Below are 16,518 nucleotides of genomic sequence, written 5' to 3' on the forward strand. Positions count from 1 at the left end.
CTAACATGGATGGATTTTGGAGAACCTTTTTTCTTTAGGTTGTGCCATATTCAGATATGTAGTAAGATATATAATAATTAGATATATAATAAGGGGTTTTTCAAATATTTAACGTTCTCTGAATCCCGGCTTTGGTTTTGATACATAAAAGAATAATTTTGTAAGGAGGACATTATCAGTTTTGAGAAGAAATTCTACCATGCAAATGTAATCTCTCTTTTTTTTTTTTTTTTTTTGACAGAGTTAGACAGTGAGAGAGAGACAGAGAGAAAGGTCTTCCTTCCGTTGGTTCATCTCCCAAATGGCTGTTATGGCCGGCGTTATGCCGATCCAAAGCCAGGAGTCAGGTGCCTCCTCCTGGTCTCCATGCGGGTGCAGGGGCCCAAGCACCTAGGCCATCCTCCATTGCCCTCCTGGGCCACAGCAGAGAGCTGGACCAGAAGAGGAGCAACCGGGACTAGAACCCAGTGCCCATATGGGATACTGGCACCACAGGCAGAGGATTAACTAAGTTAGCCATGGTGCCGTCCCCTGCAAATATAATCTCAATTTCATGAAATTCCTTAAGAAATTAGAGCAAATCTTTAAGAGAAAAAACAGCCACATTACACAGCCAAAAAAGACTTGAGTTTCTTTTTGTTGGCCTGTTAGAATCTCAGTACAATGATTACCAGGCCACTGTTGTTGACTTACTGTGCCATCCTGTTGCTACTTTCACTGGGGTCCAAAATGGGTTGCTGAAGACACTGTCAAGAAGAAAATATTTTGCTATCAGGATCTGTGTTTACCCTCTCTAGGTAAGAAGAGAAATAAATCTTGCTGATACTTAACATAAAAGTGACCATATATTGACCTTTGGCCAAAAACCTTGGAAGTTATCAATAAGAGTATTTGAAATACGGATTTATACCCATTATCATTAACAGTGAGCCCCAACCTGAGCGTGTGTGTGTGTGTGTGTGTGTGTGTGTAGGAGGAGGAGGAGGAGGAATACTAGTACTAGTTGTACCTTAAGATGTCAGCTGAAGATGTTATGAGACTATCATAATAGAAAAAACTAAAAATTGATTAAAAAAGAGCTCATAATAAGTAAAGGTATATATTATTGGTAAGTACTCAAAAATTGTTTAACTGATAGAATGTATGATCTGAAAAGTTTGGAGGCTACTCTTTGGCCTGCTGATCTGTTTGTCTTGGAATTTCAACACTTGTTCATAGGACTTAATGTTTGTCAGGGATTGATGTAAAACATACTCTGGTATGCAGTGGTTGATCTGATTCTTTAACGAGTGCTGCTTATCTCCTACTCTCTCACTACCTGTCAGGGCACCATCATTAAAAAGTTCTATGGGGACCAGCACTGTTGCTCAGCGGGTTAAAGCCTCAGCCTGCAGTGCCCGCATCCCATATGGGTGCTGGTTTGAGACCTGGCTGCTCCACTTCCAACTCAGCTCTCTGCTATGGCCTTGGAAAGCAGCAGAAGATGGCTCAAGTCCTTGGGCCCCTGCACCCATGTAGGAGACCCGGAAGAAGCCCCTGCCTCCTGGCTTCGGATCAGCTCAGTTCTGGCCATTGCAGTCATTTGGAGAGTGTACCAGCAGATGGCTGGTTTTACTTCTCTGTAACTCTGTCTTTCAAATAAAGTACATCTTAAACAAACAAACAAACAAAAAGTTCTGTGGTCACCTGAGCTTGGGACATGCTCCTCTGAGAAACAGAAAATCTGGGACAAAGGCTGTTTTCCCGGTCAGTCTACCCTTGACGCCTGTGCTTTTGGTGACACTTCAGGGAAAGTGACCTTAAAGCAGGATTTGGGAGAATGTGGACAGTGTGGATGCAGGGACTTTTGAAACATGCTCCTTGTATCTTTTTTTTTTTTTTTTTTTTTTTTTTTGACAGGCAGAGTTAGACAGTGAGAGAGAGAGAGAGACAGAGAGAAAGGTCTTCCTTTTTCCTTTGGTTCACCCCACAAAATGGCCACCATGGCTGGTGTGCTGCGCCGATCTGAAGCCAGGAGTCAGGTGCTTCCTCCTGGTCTCCCATGTGGGTGCAGGGCCCAAGCACTTGGGCCATCCTCCACTGCCTTCCCGGGCCACAGTAGAGAGCTGGACAGGAAGAGGAGCAACTGGGACAGGACCGGCAACCCAACCGGGACTAGAACCCGGGGTGCTGGTGCCGCAGGCGGAGGATTAGCCTATAGAGCCACGGCGCCGGCCGCTCCTTGTATCTTTGAGCGGCACTTATTTTGAATGCTGACAGTCTGCTCAAGGCTGTCATTCATAGTATGAATTCTGTCTGCAGGTATGCTTCTTTCATTTTTTGTCTAAACTTCAGTGAGGTTTATTAGACTGTTCTGCCCCATCCTTGATCTCCATGATATATTTTTTTTTTAAGATTTATTTTATTTATTTGAAAGAAAGAGTTACAGAGGTACAGAGGTTCTCCACCTGCTGGTTCACTCCACAAATGACTGCAACAGTTGGAGCTGAGCCAGCCTGAAGCCAGGAGCCAGGAGCTTCTTTCAGGTCTCCCATGTGGTTGCAGGGGCCCAAGGACTTGGGCCATCCTCTGCTGCTTTCCCAGGTGCATTAGCAGTGACCTGGATTGGAAGTGGAGCAACAGGGACTCGAACCAGCCCGCGTATGGGATGCCGGCGCTGCAGGCCAGGGCTTTAACCCGCTGCGCCACAGCATCAGCCCCTCCATGATCTTTGATGCTGTGTTTTAACTGAAGACTCCAGTTCTTGACCATTAATACATCAAAAGAGCTAAGCCTGGCAGTGACAAGTTCCTGCTTAAGTTTTAGTTTGAGGGACAAAAGAAGAAATCACCTTTTGCGTGCTTCAGAGCTGACTTGCAGCAGCAGCAGCAGCCTTGGGGCCTGGCTCTGTTCTTGTGTTTAGGTTTGCTCTTTGCCTGATAGACCTGAGGAAGGAATGATGCAGGATATGAATGACAGGCAGAGCAGGGAGTCAGCACAGCCATGGGGTGGAAACATTGCCGCAGGTTCCTGGTGTCAGTCCAGGTGTCCAGTGCCCTGAAGAGGAGGAATTCCTATAGCTTCCTGGAGCTTTTGTCTCCTCAGCTCAGCATCAAGCTCAGAGGAGAGCATTGGCCTTGAACTCCTGATTGGCACTGTAACTGAAAATGAACACAATGAAACTTCTGCCAGACTTTATTATTTTGCAAAAGGTTAATTGTAGCTTTTAATCTTTCCAAGTATTAAATGGGCCCCTTTATAGATTGCGGTTTGTACTTTGAGCCAAACGAATCTTCTAAATCCAGCAGTGAATTGAAGAGAAACCCCTGACCTTTTGCAAATGCCGTCACAGGACCAGTCTGTGGGCCAGACAGCTGCAGCCTGCATGACTGGGTCATTGTCCCCAGTGGTGTGCACTGTCTCCATTCTAACAGTTCCAGCTTCAGGAAGAAACAAGTCTTGTCTGAGATGTTCAGTGTGGGTCGACAGCATCTCTGAGGATTTTAGTTGAGCTGTTGGAAGGAGATGAGTTGTAGTTGTTAACTCTTTGCTTTATCTCTTTGGATACCTACTCACATGTCTCCTAACAAAACAGAGTTGCAAGAAACTCAGGGTTAGGAATTTTAGAACAGTGGAGCAGTGGGTGTTTGGGTGCTGTGTGGGGAACAGGGTGAAGGCCTTGGAGATGCTATGCTGCTCCCAAGGTTTGGTGTTTGCTTGCTGAAGTCTAGAAATTTCATACACGGCTTAATCCAGGGAGTTGGTCAAGCCCCAGGAAAATACTGGCTGATGACTGGCATGAAAAGGTGATTAGGTTGGCACTGGGAAATCGCTTTCTGAAAGGGCGACCTGGTTTCAGGTCAGTCAGGTGCCTCCAGGGGCAGACTGAAGCGGGGACTGGAGGTGGGTTGGGCCTGGCCAGCCTGGATGCCTGACTGGTGTAGATCAAGTAGCAGGCCCTGTGAACATCTCAAGGTTCCCTATCAAAGCTTATAATGGTCTGTAAAGAGCCTTAGACAGGAAACTAGGACCCCAGACACAATCTCTCTCTCTGCTCTAGATAAGAAATAGGTAATTCAAGTATGTCCTGAAAAACTACAATATTTTACTTTGTTTTTTATTTTAAAGATTTATTTTCTTATTTGAAAGGCAAGGGAAAGGCAGAGGCAGAAAGAGGTCTTCCATCCACAGGTTCACTACCCAAATGACTGCAATGGCCAGACCAAAGCCAGGAGCCAGGAGCCAGGAGCTTCTTCCCAGTCTCCCATGTGGGTACAGGGGTCCAAACACTTGGGCCATCTTCCACTGTTTTCCCAGGCACATTAGCAGGGAGCTGGATTGGAAGTGGAAGAGCCAGGACTCAAACTGGAGCCCATAATGGGATACTTTACCTGCTACACCCCAATATTTTACTCATAACATTCTTTGTGTGGCAGGCGTTTGGTGCCAGCAGTTGAGAGGCCCCCTGGGATACCTGCATCCCCTAGTGGTGTGCCTTGGTTTGAGTCTTGGCTCTCCTTCCAATTCCAACTTCCTGCTAATGTGTACCTCGGGAGACAGCAGGTGATGACTCAAGTATTTGGGTCCCTGGCACCCATGTGGGAAACCTGGACTGAGTTCTAAGCTCCTGGCCCAGCCCTGGCTATTGTAGGCATTAATAAACCGGTGGATGGGAGTGCTGTTTCTCTCTGCCTTTCAAGTAAATAAAATTTATTAAAAAAAATCTAAAGAGTCAAACCAAAAAGTTTATGGGAAAATGTAATTTGAAAATAAGTTTATTTTAGTATAAACCATTTTGAAATCTATGTATACGGGGTCTTCAGAATGTTTGTGGAAATGCATATTATGAAAAAACTGTAGATTTCAGCATTTTTTGGCACCAAAGTAAATGAGCTTTTAATTCAACTTCCCCCAAAATTTTGTGAACCAGCCTATCCTGCTTGCTTATGCTTTCTATAGATTTCATTTTATCCTCATAGCCTTCTGACCTGTGGTCAGTCAACAAACATTTGTCACAACTGTGATTGGCAAGTTGCTGCCTGCTCTTGGCAGGGGTTATTAAAGCTCAGTTGAGTAAGCCTGACAGTTCCCAGAGACCAGGAGAGGAGCAGAGTAACAGAAACCTGAGCCTCAGTGAGAGGGGAGTTCCCAGAAGTGTCATCTCTGCCATGACCCAAGGGGCAACCAGGCACTGGCAGACCGTGTTGGGGGCCAGAGCACGGGGCTGAGATGGCGCCTCCTGTCTCAGATTCGGCTTACATCCCAGACTTGCCACCCTCTCGATGTTTGGAGAGCCTGTGAGATCAGAGGTCAGGGAGGTCATGTACTTGCACCTGGGTCATAAGGTGGGCTTAATGTCAGTTGCTGTTGTATTCATCATTTAAAAAAAAACATATGCTTGAGATGTGTGCCCTTTTCTGTGTGCAAATCCTGCCTCTGCCAGCAGGGAGAGAAATCACTGGGCTGGAGTGGAGAGCGGGAGGTGGGGGCTGGTGCAGGAGGTGGGAGTGAGCCGTGCAAGGCCCTTCCACAGGGGAGAAAACTAAGGGCCTGAGGAGTGAGCACCACACACCTTAGCCGTTGGCAGGTGGTGAAGGCGGGATTGGAACCCAAGCCTGCGGCTCTCCTAGCAGATCTGAGCCCTGCAGCTGGTTTCAGGGCATGTGGTTTGACTACCGGCTGTAACAGGATATGAGCCGGATAGAGTCACACTTAAGCTGACCAGGGATTGTTCACATGCATGTGCTATTCAAATCCTGATTTGGGGCTTGTGTTTATTTGCTTTGTGGCAGCTATGGACTTTGGCCTCAAGAGATCTTTAACAGAGAAAGGGATGCGGGTGGGGGCAGGAGAGACCACAGCAGCTGTGGGGGAGCTTCACACCCTTTGCATGCTGGGAGAAGGGCTTTTCCCCAGCAACTGCATGGCGTGCAGTCTCCTGTGCCTCCTGGTGCTGCTGGCAGGGTTTTGTGTTGAGACAGTGCAGGTAGGACCTGCAGCTCGCTCTCTGCGTCATGTTTCCCTGGGTCAGGTTATTCTAGAAGTCCTGGAATCTGAGTGGCAGAGGGTGAGCTGGATTTGTCTGAGCTGTTGGCAAAGGGTGACTGTGACTCATGTCAGAGCTTTGGCCCTATGTGGGGGTGCAGGCTGCAGTCCCTCCAGAGCTCGGCGGGGAGGGCTCTTCAGCCCATGCAGTGGCTTGAGCTGCTGGGACCAGCCCCTGGTTTTGTGGCTAAAAACTGAATCCCTGAGACACCATGGAGATGATTGCTCTTGGTAACCAGATCCGAGAATTTCCCTAGGAACTGGGAAGTAGCTTGGTAGACTGGGATAGAATACTGGCTTGTCACCTGAGTGTGTCCTTGGAGCAGATGAGCTGATGTAGTACTTGTATCCCAAGACACGAGCCTGTGTGTCCTATTTTGTTTATACATCTGAAAATCAAAGGCATAAACTATTGAATATTTTTAATGTTCCTATAGAATTATAGATAAGAGTTTTAAAAAATATTAGCCTTTTAACTAGATATTCTTCTTCCTGAGTTTTTTATATTGCAGGTAGTTCTTTTGAAGGGTGTCTTTTTCTTTTTTCAACAGAAATAGCATTTTACTTGAATCAAGCAGATTTAATAACATTCCATTGAGGGGCTAGTGCTGTGGTGTAGCAGGTGAAGCTGCCGCCTGCAGTGCCAGCACCCAATATAGGTGCTGGTTCAAGTCCCAGGTGCTCCACTTCCAATCCAGCTCCCTGCTAATGCACCTGGGAAAGGAGCAGAAGGTTGCCCAAATCCTTAGGCCCCTGCACCCATATGGGAGACCAGGAAGAAGCTCCAGGCTCCTGGCTTCAGATTGGCCCAGCTCTGGCCATTGTGGCCAAGTGGGGGAGTGAAGCAGCAGGTAGAAGACCTCTCTCTCTCTCTCTCTCTCTCTCTCTCTCTCTCTTTCTCTCTCTATCTCTGCCTCTCTGTAACTCTGCCTTTCAAATAAATAAATAAATCTTAAAAAAAAAATAAACTGCCATTCACTAATAGTTGTGAGAAAAGAGAATTCTTAAAGTTTTCTATAATATACGTAACAGTTATTTGTCATTATTATCATAAACAGAAGTATTTCTCAAGTACATTTTAATCATAATTATTATGAAGAAATCTTTCCAAATTTTATATTTCATCATAATACATTTTTGCTAAGTTTTTTTTAGTTTTTATTTTAAATTTTATTTAAGGTGTACAAATTCCATGTATTTCATGTATACAGATTTAGGAACATAGTGATACTTCCCACCTCCTCTCCCTCCCGCCCTCTTTTCAAGGTTTTTGGATTTCCACACTATAGTGTTTCATCTGGAGATTATGTAGGTTATCTTCTCTCACTTAATTTGGTAAAGTGCCTGCTGAGTTAGACACCTCTTGTCATGAAGACTGTGTGACTTGGAAGTGTCAGCAAGAAAAGAGGATTTTGCCCATTTTGGCTGGTCTGGGCTGAAAAGCTTGAACCTAAGCCTTGGCCCTGTTCTGTCTTTAACACAGGAGCCACCTGCCACGTGTGGCTGCTGAGCACAAGTGCGGTAACACACTGGATTTTGAACACTTAATGTGAAACAATGTAAAATATCATTAATTTTCAATATTACATGTTGAAATAATATTTTGGATATGTTGGGGTAAATTCAATAACATTGTTGGGGCTAGCATTGTGGAATAGCAGGTAAAGTCCCACCTGCAACACCAGAATCCCTGTATGGTCACCGGTTCATGTCCTGGCTGTACGACTTCCAATTCAGCTCCCTGCTAATGGCCTGGGAAAAGCAGCTGGAGATGGCCCAAGTGTTTGGGCCTCTGCCATCCACCTGGGCGACTTAGATGAAGCTCCTGGCTCCCGGCTCCACCTTGCCCAGAGCCAGCTGTTGTGACCAGCTTAGGAGTGAACCAGCGGATGGAAGAGCTTTCTTTTCTCTCTGTCTGTATGTCTGTCTGTAACTCTTTCAAAATAAATTCATATTTTTAAAATTTTTTATCTTTATAAGGTGAACAAATTTCATGTATTTCATATATACAGATTTAGGAGCACAGTGATACTTCTCAGCCTATCCTCTCTCCTGCCCATGCCTCAGCCTCCTTCCTCCTTCCTTTCTTATTCTTTCTTTTAATTCTTACAATGACATACTTTCAGGTTTTGTTTTGTTTTGTTTTGTTTTTGACAGGCAGAGTAGACAGTGAGAGAGAGAGAGAGAAAGGTCTTCCTTTTTCCATTGGTTCACCCCACAATGGCCGCAGCCGGCGCACCGTGCTGATCCGAAGCCAGGAGCCAGGTGCTGCTCCTGGTCTCCCATGTGGGTGCAGGGCCCAAGCACTTGGGCCATCGTCCACTGCCTTCCCGGGCCACAGCAGAGAGCTGGACAGGAAGAGGAGCGACTGGGACAGAATTCAGCGCCCTGACCAGGACTAGAACCCGGTGTGCCGGCGCTGCAGGCGGAGGATTAGCCTATTGAGCTGCGGCACCGGCCTCAGTTTATTTTATAATTAGAAGCTTAACCCTCCACTAAGTAAAGAATTCAACAAATAGTAAGAAGAAAACATTGGTCCTCAATAGTAGAGACAAGGGCTGTAAACAATAATCAAATCTCAAAATATCAGTTTCACTGATGTACATTATTTTTGTATTCTATTAGTTGCCATAGATCAGGGAAAACAATATTTTTTTAAAAAAATTGTTAAAATTATTTTCACCTGCTCTTTTCATTTTTAATGTGGCTCTTGAATGATTTAAGATTACCTGTTTTCAGGGCTGGGCTTTGTGCTTCACTTGGGATCCATGCATCCCAGATCAGAGTGTCTGCTTTCTTCAGACTGGACTACTCCAAGCTTCTGATCCAGCTTCCTGCTAATGTGCATCCTGGAAGGCATTAAATGCTTGGGTCCCTGCCACCCATGTGGGAGCCCCAAATGGAGTTCCTGATTCCTGGCTTCAACCTGGTCCAGCCCCTACTGGCGTAGGCATTTGGGGAGTGAACCAGCAAATGTTCACTCTCTGTGTTTCTCTTTCAAGTAAATAAATAAAATCTCAAAGTAATAAAATTACATATATTTTCATGACTCCTATTTATGGCTCCATTGGACAGTACCTCCCTACCTCCCTGGACAGTTCTACATTGTGTGACTTAGGAAGGACAAAATGAAAGCTATCAGAGAGAAACAATCTCCTTTTATTTCTAAGTTTTTCTTATTCATTGTCCAATTTCAGGTGTTTCAAAAGGGAAAATATCAACAGCCCACAGTACTCCGTTCCTCAGAGATCAGCCTTTTATTTGAGAAAATTCCATAATACACTGCCAGTCTTTCTCCCCCTCACCCCTGTTCTCGTCTGGTGGTGAGCCAGTAATAACTGCAGTGCTGGGAGTTTTCTCCAGAATTCCAGTACCATGTTAACTCTGCAGGCTTTCTACGTGTCTGTGATCTGACATAGCTGGAAACTAATGAGGAGTGTTTTATATATAGAGACTGTTCCAGTGACATTTGTCTCATGTCGAATTATGATCACAATTTGAAAATCATTACACCTCACGCATCTTAGCTAGGGTGTTGTGATGGGCCTGCAGACACCACACATGCTGTGCATCCTCCGGTAGCCTTTCCTCTGGGCAGACACTGTACACTTAACAGCAACAGGCCTGAAGAAGAGCAATTCCAGAATAAGGGGGTTGCAACTCTGTGGCCCAGGGCTCACAAATGGTGCTGATAGCAAGTTGCTGTTTTAACCTAAGAGTCATTCCCTGGCCCTTAGAAGTTCTTAAGCATCAGCCCCACCTTCCCTTGCTCCCTGGATTCTTCTTGGTTTTAGTAGCTCTGCAGGTAAATGCAACTTGGCTTTGACCATGGTTCCGAAGTAGCTCTGAAAAGTCAAAGCTGCTTCAAGTTCTTTATTAATCTAGTGCCTTAACAACTTTAGCCCTAGGAAACCTATTGTACATTAGACGGCATTTTCTTTTTTTAAAAGCTTTATTTATTTGAAAGAGTTACAGAGAGAGAGAGAGAGAGAGAGAGAGGAGAGACGGAGAGTGAGAGAACCTCCATCCTCCATCTGTTGGTTCCTCCCCAAATGGCTACAACGACAGGAGCTGGGCGGATCCAAAGGCAGGAGCCAGGAGCTTCTTCCCAGCCTCCAACGTGGATGCAGGGACCCAAACACTTGGGCCTTAGGCCACCTACTGCTGCTTTCCTAGGCACATTAGCAGGGAGCTGGATTGGAAGTGGAGTAGCTAGGACTCGAACTGATGCCCATGTGGGATGCTGGCATTGCAGACCGTGGCTTAACCCACTGTGCCACAGTGTTGGCTCCAAGACAGCATTTTCTGCAACCAAATTGGATAAAAAGAAAAATGTAGATTTTGTGTAAGAAGAAATTTAATGAAAATATATGTGCTTAAAAAAATGAATAGGGGGCTGGCGCTGTGGCACAGCGGGTTAATGCCCTGGCCTGAAGCGCTGGCATTCCACATGGCGCTGGTTCGAGACCTGGCTGCTCCACTTCCTATCCAGCTCTCTCCTATGGCCTGGGATAGCAGTACAAGATGGCCCAAGTCCTTGGGCCCCTGCACCCATGTGGGAGACCCAGAAGAAGCTCCTGGCTCCTGGCTTTGGATCGGTGCAGCTCTGGCCATTGTGGCCAATTGGGGAGTGAACCATCGGATGGAAGACCTCTCTCTCTCTCTCTCTCTCTCTCTCTCTCTCTCTCTCTGCCTACGCCTCCCCTCTCTCTGTGTAACTCTGACTTTCAAATAAATAAATAAATCTTTTTAAAAAAATGAATAGGGGCAGCACTGTGGTATAGTGGGTAAAGCGGCCGTCTTCCATGCTGGCATCCCATATGGGCACCAGTTCGAGTCCCGGCTGCTCCACTTCCCATCCAGCTCTCTGCTATGGCCTGAGTAAGCAGTGAAAGATAGCCCAAGTCCTTGGGCCCCTGGACCCTTTTGGGAGACCCAGAGGAAGCTCCTGGTTCCTGCTGTTGCAGCAATTTTGGGAGTGAACCAACAGATGGAAGACCTTTCTCTCTCTGCAACTCTGCCTTTCAAAAAAAAAAAAAAAGATAAATAACACTTATTTTTACAAATGCCCAACAGTAGCAGAATATATATTTTTTTCAAGTGTACATAGAATACTCACCAAAATATACCATACTCTGTACCATAAAACAAACCTTAACAAATTTAAGATAATTGAAATTGGGGGTGGTACTGTGGCATAGCGGGTAAAATAGCAATCTGCAGTGCCAGCATCCCATATGGGCATTGGTCCAAGTCCCAGCTGCTCTACTTCCAATCCAACTCCCTGCTAATGTGCCTGGGAAAGCAGAGGAAGATGGCCCAAGTCCTTGGGCCTCTGCGCCAACATGAGAGACCTGGATGTAGCTCCTGGCTCCTGGCTTTGGCCTGGCCTAGCCCTGGCCATGTGGCCATTTGGGGAGTGAACCAACGGATGGAAGACCTTTCTCTCTCTCTCATTCTGCCCTGCCCCTATCCCTACCCCTACCCCCTGCCCCTGCCTTGCCCTCTCTGTAACTCTGAATTGAAATTATGCACAGCATGTTTTGTGATCATTATGTAATTAAACTAGAAATCAGTAACAAAAAAATCAGGAAAATTCCAAATATTTGAAAAATAGACTACTTCTATGTAATTTATGGATCCAAAGATGAAGTCACAGGGAAATTATAAAATATAAAATGAAATTGAAATTACTTTCCCTTTAAAGCAGTCCTTAGAGGGAAATTATGAGCATTAAAATCTTAGAATAAATACCTAAATGAAGTACAGGTTAGCACTTGAATACTAAAAGAGCAGACATCACCACAGACCCTACAGACTTTTTTTTCCCTAAGATTTATTTATTTTATTTGAAAGAGTTAAAGAGGCAGAGGCAGAGAGAGATCTTCATCTTCTGGTTCACTCCCCAGATGGCCTCAAAGGCCAGAGCTGCACCGATCTGAAGCCAGGAACCTAGAGATTCTTCCGGGTCTCCCACATGTGCAGGGGCCCAAGGACTTGGGCCATCTTCTACTACTTTCTCAGGCCATAGCAGAGAGCTGGATCGGAAGGGGAGCAGCTGGGACTAGAACTGGCATGCATACAGGATGCTGGCACTGCAGGTGGAAGATTAACCTGCTGGGCCACATCGCCAGCCCCTTGGTTTGAAACTTTTTAAAACAAAGAAAACTCTAGGCCCAAAGAAAACTCTTGGCTTCTACCAAACCTTTAAAAAAGAAATAATATTAGGTCTATACAAATTCTTTCTGAAAGTAGAGGAGGAGGAACATTTCCCAACGCATTTTCGTGATCCTCATTAATACCAAGAGACATAGCAGAAAAACCACAGACCAGTTTCTCTCGTGGACTCAGAGGGACAAATGGACAAAATATTAGCAAATCAAATTCATCAGTGTGTGCAAAGTATTAACAGTAGTACTGTGCTGGGAAACAGGCTCTCCATGGGAAAAAACACCACCACCTGTGTTTCTCCTGTTCCCTGGTTTCTGTGGTGTAAAAATTCCCACCTGAGCAGGTGCTGTGGTGCAGCAGGTGAAGCAGAGTGCTGGTTCCCAGCTCCTTCACTTCTGATCCAGCTTCCTGTTACTACGTCCTAGGAGGCAGCAGATTTTGGCTCAGTTACCTGGACTCCTGCCACCCACATGGAAGACCCACATGACGTTCCAAGCTCTTGTAGTCTGCCCGGTCCAGGCCTGGCTGTTAGGAGCATTTGGGAAGTGAGCCAGTGAGGAGTTCTTTCTTCTCTTTCTCTATCACCCTGCCTTGCAAGTAGATGAAAATAAACAAACATTTAGGGAGAAAAGGCTTTGAAAAAATGTCCCACTAAGGCCAGTTGAAAGTTAACAATGTGAAGTCACTGAACCTGGATTTAGGAAAGAATATATGGGAAATCCTACTTAAACACATAATGACTAATGCTTCATTTATCCTGAAAATGCAGGACTAAATAGCATTTGAAAGTTGATTAAGGTAACAGCATAGTAGCAGACTAAAGAAAAAGGTAAAAAGCTTTTTTTATGAACCAGGGGCTGGTGTGTGGCATATCGGGTCAAGCTGCTGCCTGCAATGCTGGCATCCTACATGGATGCCAGTTCTAGTCCTGGCTGCTCCACTTCCAATCCAGCTCTCTGCCAATAGGCTGGAAAAACAGTAGAAAATGGCCTGAGTGCTTAGGCCCCAGCCACCCACATGTGAGACTCAGATGGAGTTCTAGGTTTGTGTCTTTGGCCTGGCCCAGGCCCAGCTATTGCAGCCGTTTGGGGAGTGAACCATTGGATGGAAGATCCTTCTCTCTCTGTAATTCTGCCTTTCAAATAAATTAATTAATCTATGAATCAAAGACTGTACTTTAAGAATGTTCTAGGGGGCCAGTGCTGTGGTGTAGTGAGCTACACCTCCACCTGTAACGCTGCTATCCCAAATGGGCACTGGTTCATGTCTTGGCTACTCCTCTTCCGATCCAGCTCTCTGCTGTGGCCCGGGAAAGTAATAGAAAATGGCCCAAGTTGCTGGCCCCTGCACCAGCGTGGGAGACCTACAGGAAGGTCCTGGTTCCTGGCTTCAGATCAGCCCAGCTCTGGCCGTTGTGGCCATTTGGGAAGTGAACCAGCAGATGGAAGACCTTTCTCTCTGTCTCTCCCTGTAACTCTACCTCTCAAATAAATAAATCTTAAAAAAGAAGAAGAAGAAGAATGTTCTACGCTTAGCCAAATATATCACAACTGATGCTCTGACAGTACATACCACTTCAGGCCCCACTGTGACTTCCACTGCTTTGTTCTCTTTTTTGCATTATTGCTCTGATCATTGCTGCTTTACAAACATCTTTGTTACACCCCATTCCTATGGCCACTGCTTGCTCATTCATTATTTTTTAATACGTGCTCTTCCTGAGTCAGTGACTCCTTGGGAGGAAGAAGAGATCCTCCCAGCTCATTCAGAAGATCTAGAGGCATATAAATCTATTTAATTGATGCATAAATGTTGTACTCCTTAGCCATGATTAAGAGGTGTGTTTGTCCATTTTACCGCCACTTCACAGTGATGGTATGTATATATATATATATATATATACGTGTGTGTGTGTGTGTGTGTGTGTGAGACTTTTTTTATTTTTGAAAGGCAGAGAGAGATCCTATCCTCTGTTCATTCCCCAAATGTCCACAACGGCTGGGCCTAGGCCAGGCCAAAACCAAGATTCTGGAACTCAGTCCAGGTCTCCCACTTGGATGGCAGGCAACCAAATGCTTGAATCATCACCTGTGGCTTCCCAGGATGTGCACTGATAGGAAGCTGGAATCAGGAGTAGATCCAGGACTCAAGCCCAGGCACTCTGATATGGGATATGAGCGTCCCAAGTGACATCTTAACTACTATGCCAAATACCCACCCTGTGATAACTGCTTTTTAAAAGATTTATTTATTTATTTGAAAGGCAGAGTTACAGAGAGGGAACAAGAGACAGAGACAGAGAGAGAGAGAGAGAGAGAGAGAGAGAGAGATCTATCTATCTTCAGTCAGCTAGCTCACTCCCCAAATGACCAAAATGGCCAGGGTTGGGCCAAGCTGAAGCCAGGAACCAGGAGCTTCATCCAGGTTTCAATGTGGGTGCAGGGACCCAAGTCCTTGGACCACCTTCTGATACTTTTACAGGGAGCTGGATTGGAAGTGGAACAGCCCAGACACAAACTGGCACCCATATGGGATGCCAGTACTCCAGGTGGTGGCCTAATATTATGCCACAATACTGTGTCCTCTGTGATAACTTTTTGATGGTTACTGTAATAGGGTTGTGGGACAATGGAAGGAAGACCTAATTTTCAGCTTTTTGAAGGGGACCACCCCTAGGTCAAGAATCCTGTCCTTCCTTTCTTTCTTTCTTCTTCTTTTTTTTTTTTTTTTTTTTTTTTTTTTTTTTTTTTTTTGTCTCCCATGGGGTGCAGGGCCCAAGCACTTGGGCCATCCTCCACTGCACTCCCGGGCCACAGCAGAGAGCTGGCCTGGAAGAGGAGCAACCGGGACAGAATCTGGCGCCCTGACCGGGACTAGAACCCGGTGTGCCGGCGCCGCTAGGCGGAGGATTAGCCTAGTGAGCCGCGGCGCCGGCCAAATCCTGTCCTTTCAAAAAATCTCTGTATCCACTCCTGACCCATTACTTGGCATACAGGGAGAGTCAGTCATGCTTTGATGAATGGATGATGAGTAAAATAGAATTCTGAGGATTCCTCAGTCTCAGAGACTTTCAGTTAAAGGCTTAAGTGGGATTCAAATACTTACCATCAATATGGCTATTCATTGAGAAGAGTAACATTCCTTACTCCAATCTAGTGGTCTGTAGCACTTCTCTGCTCATCACAGAGACATTTATAAGAGGCTGGCGTTGTGGTTGTAATGGATTAAACCGCTGCCTGCAACACTAGTATCCCATATGGGCACCGGTTCAAGTCCTGGCTGCTCCACTTCTGATCCAGCTCTCTGTTGATGCTCCTGGGGAAGCCGCGGAGGATGACACAAGTCCTTGGGCCCCTGCCACCCACGTGGGAGACCTGGAAGAAGCTCCTGGCTCCTGGCTTTGACCTGGCCAAGCCCCAGCTGTAACAGCCATTTGGGAAATGAATGAGCAAATAAGAGATACCTCTCTTTCTCTCTTATCTCTATCTCCATCTCACCCTCTCTCTCTAACCCTGCCTTTCAAATAAATAAATCTTGAAAAAAAAAAGACATTTATAAAATTAAAGGAGTAAGTGGGATGATAACAATTAAAATATCCTAGAAAACGTCCTTTAAAGAGACCTGAGCCCCTCTTCTGGGAAAGTTTTTTGGGGGAAAGTGTAAATGATAAATATTGATTACAGCTATGACCGAAGCTTTGCTGCAGTTTCATATTGTGTTAGGGTTCTGTGTTTTCTCTGTACACGTCAATATGTTTGCACTTTTTAAGACTTGGTGTGTAAGTACATTTATGTGGATTTTAGGGGAGGGAGAAAACCTACACACAATTTCATACATTTTAAGTACTATAGATCTTCAAATTTTGACATGCTGTTGATCATATGCCTGATTCTCATTCATCTGCTTTGCTGTGTATTTCCATGGGGCACATGTTATAGTGACAGAGAAATGGAAGGAGAGCTCTTCTCTGAGTCGTTGAATGGTAACAGGAAGTCAGGCAGAGAGATTTGCTTAGTTCTGTGAACAAAGACCTGCCTGTCAGCTTTTTGAAAGAAATAATCGGGGCTGGTTTTGTGGTGTAGCAGGTAAAGCTGCCACCTATGACACTGGTATCCCATGTGGATGCCGGTTCATGTTCCTGCTGCTCCACTTCTGATCCAGCCCCCTGCTAATGGCCTGGGAAGAACAGCAGAAGATGGTCCAAGTACTTGGGCCCCTGTTACCCACGTGGGAGACCTGGATGAAGCTTCTGGCTCCTGGCTTTGGCCTGACCCAGCGCTGGCTGTTGTGACCATCTGGGGAGTGAACTGGCAGATGGAAGAT

At 45.6% G+C, this 16,518-nt stretch overlaps 1 protein-coding gene across 9 annotated transcripts in view; it reads left to right on the forward strand.

Annotated features, from left to right (window-relative positions):
• The window catches only part of TEX2 (testis expressed 2), a 135,460-nt gene that overhangs the window by 65,840 nt on the left and 53,102 nt on the right, over window positions 1-16,518 (forward strand). The window lies entirely within an intron of this gene.

Source organism: Oryctolagus cuniculus, chromosome 17, assembly GCF_964237555.1.
Source record: "Oryctolagus cuniculus chromosome 17, mOryCun1.1, whole genome shotgun sequence".
Classification (NCBI taxonomy): domain Eukaryota; kingdom Metazoa; phylum Chordata; class Mammalia; order Lagomorpha; family Leporidae; genus Oryctolagus; species Oryctolagus cuniculus.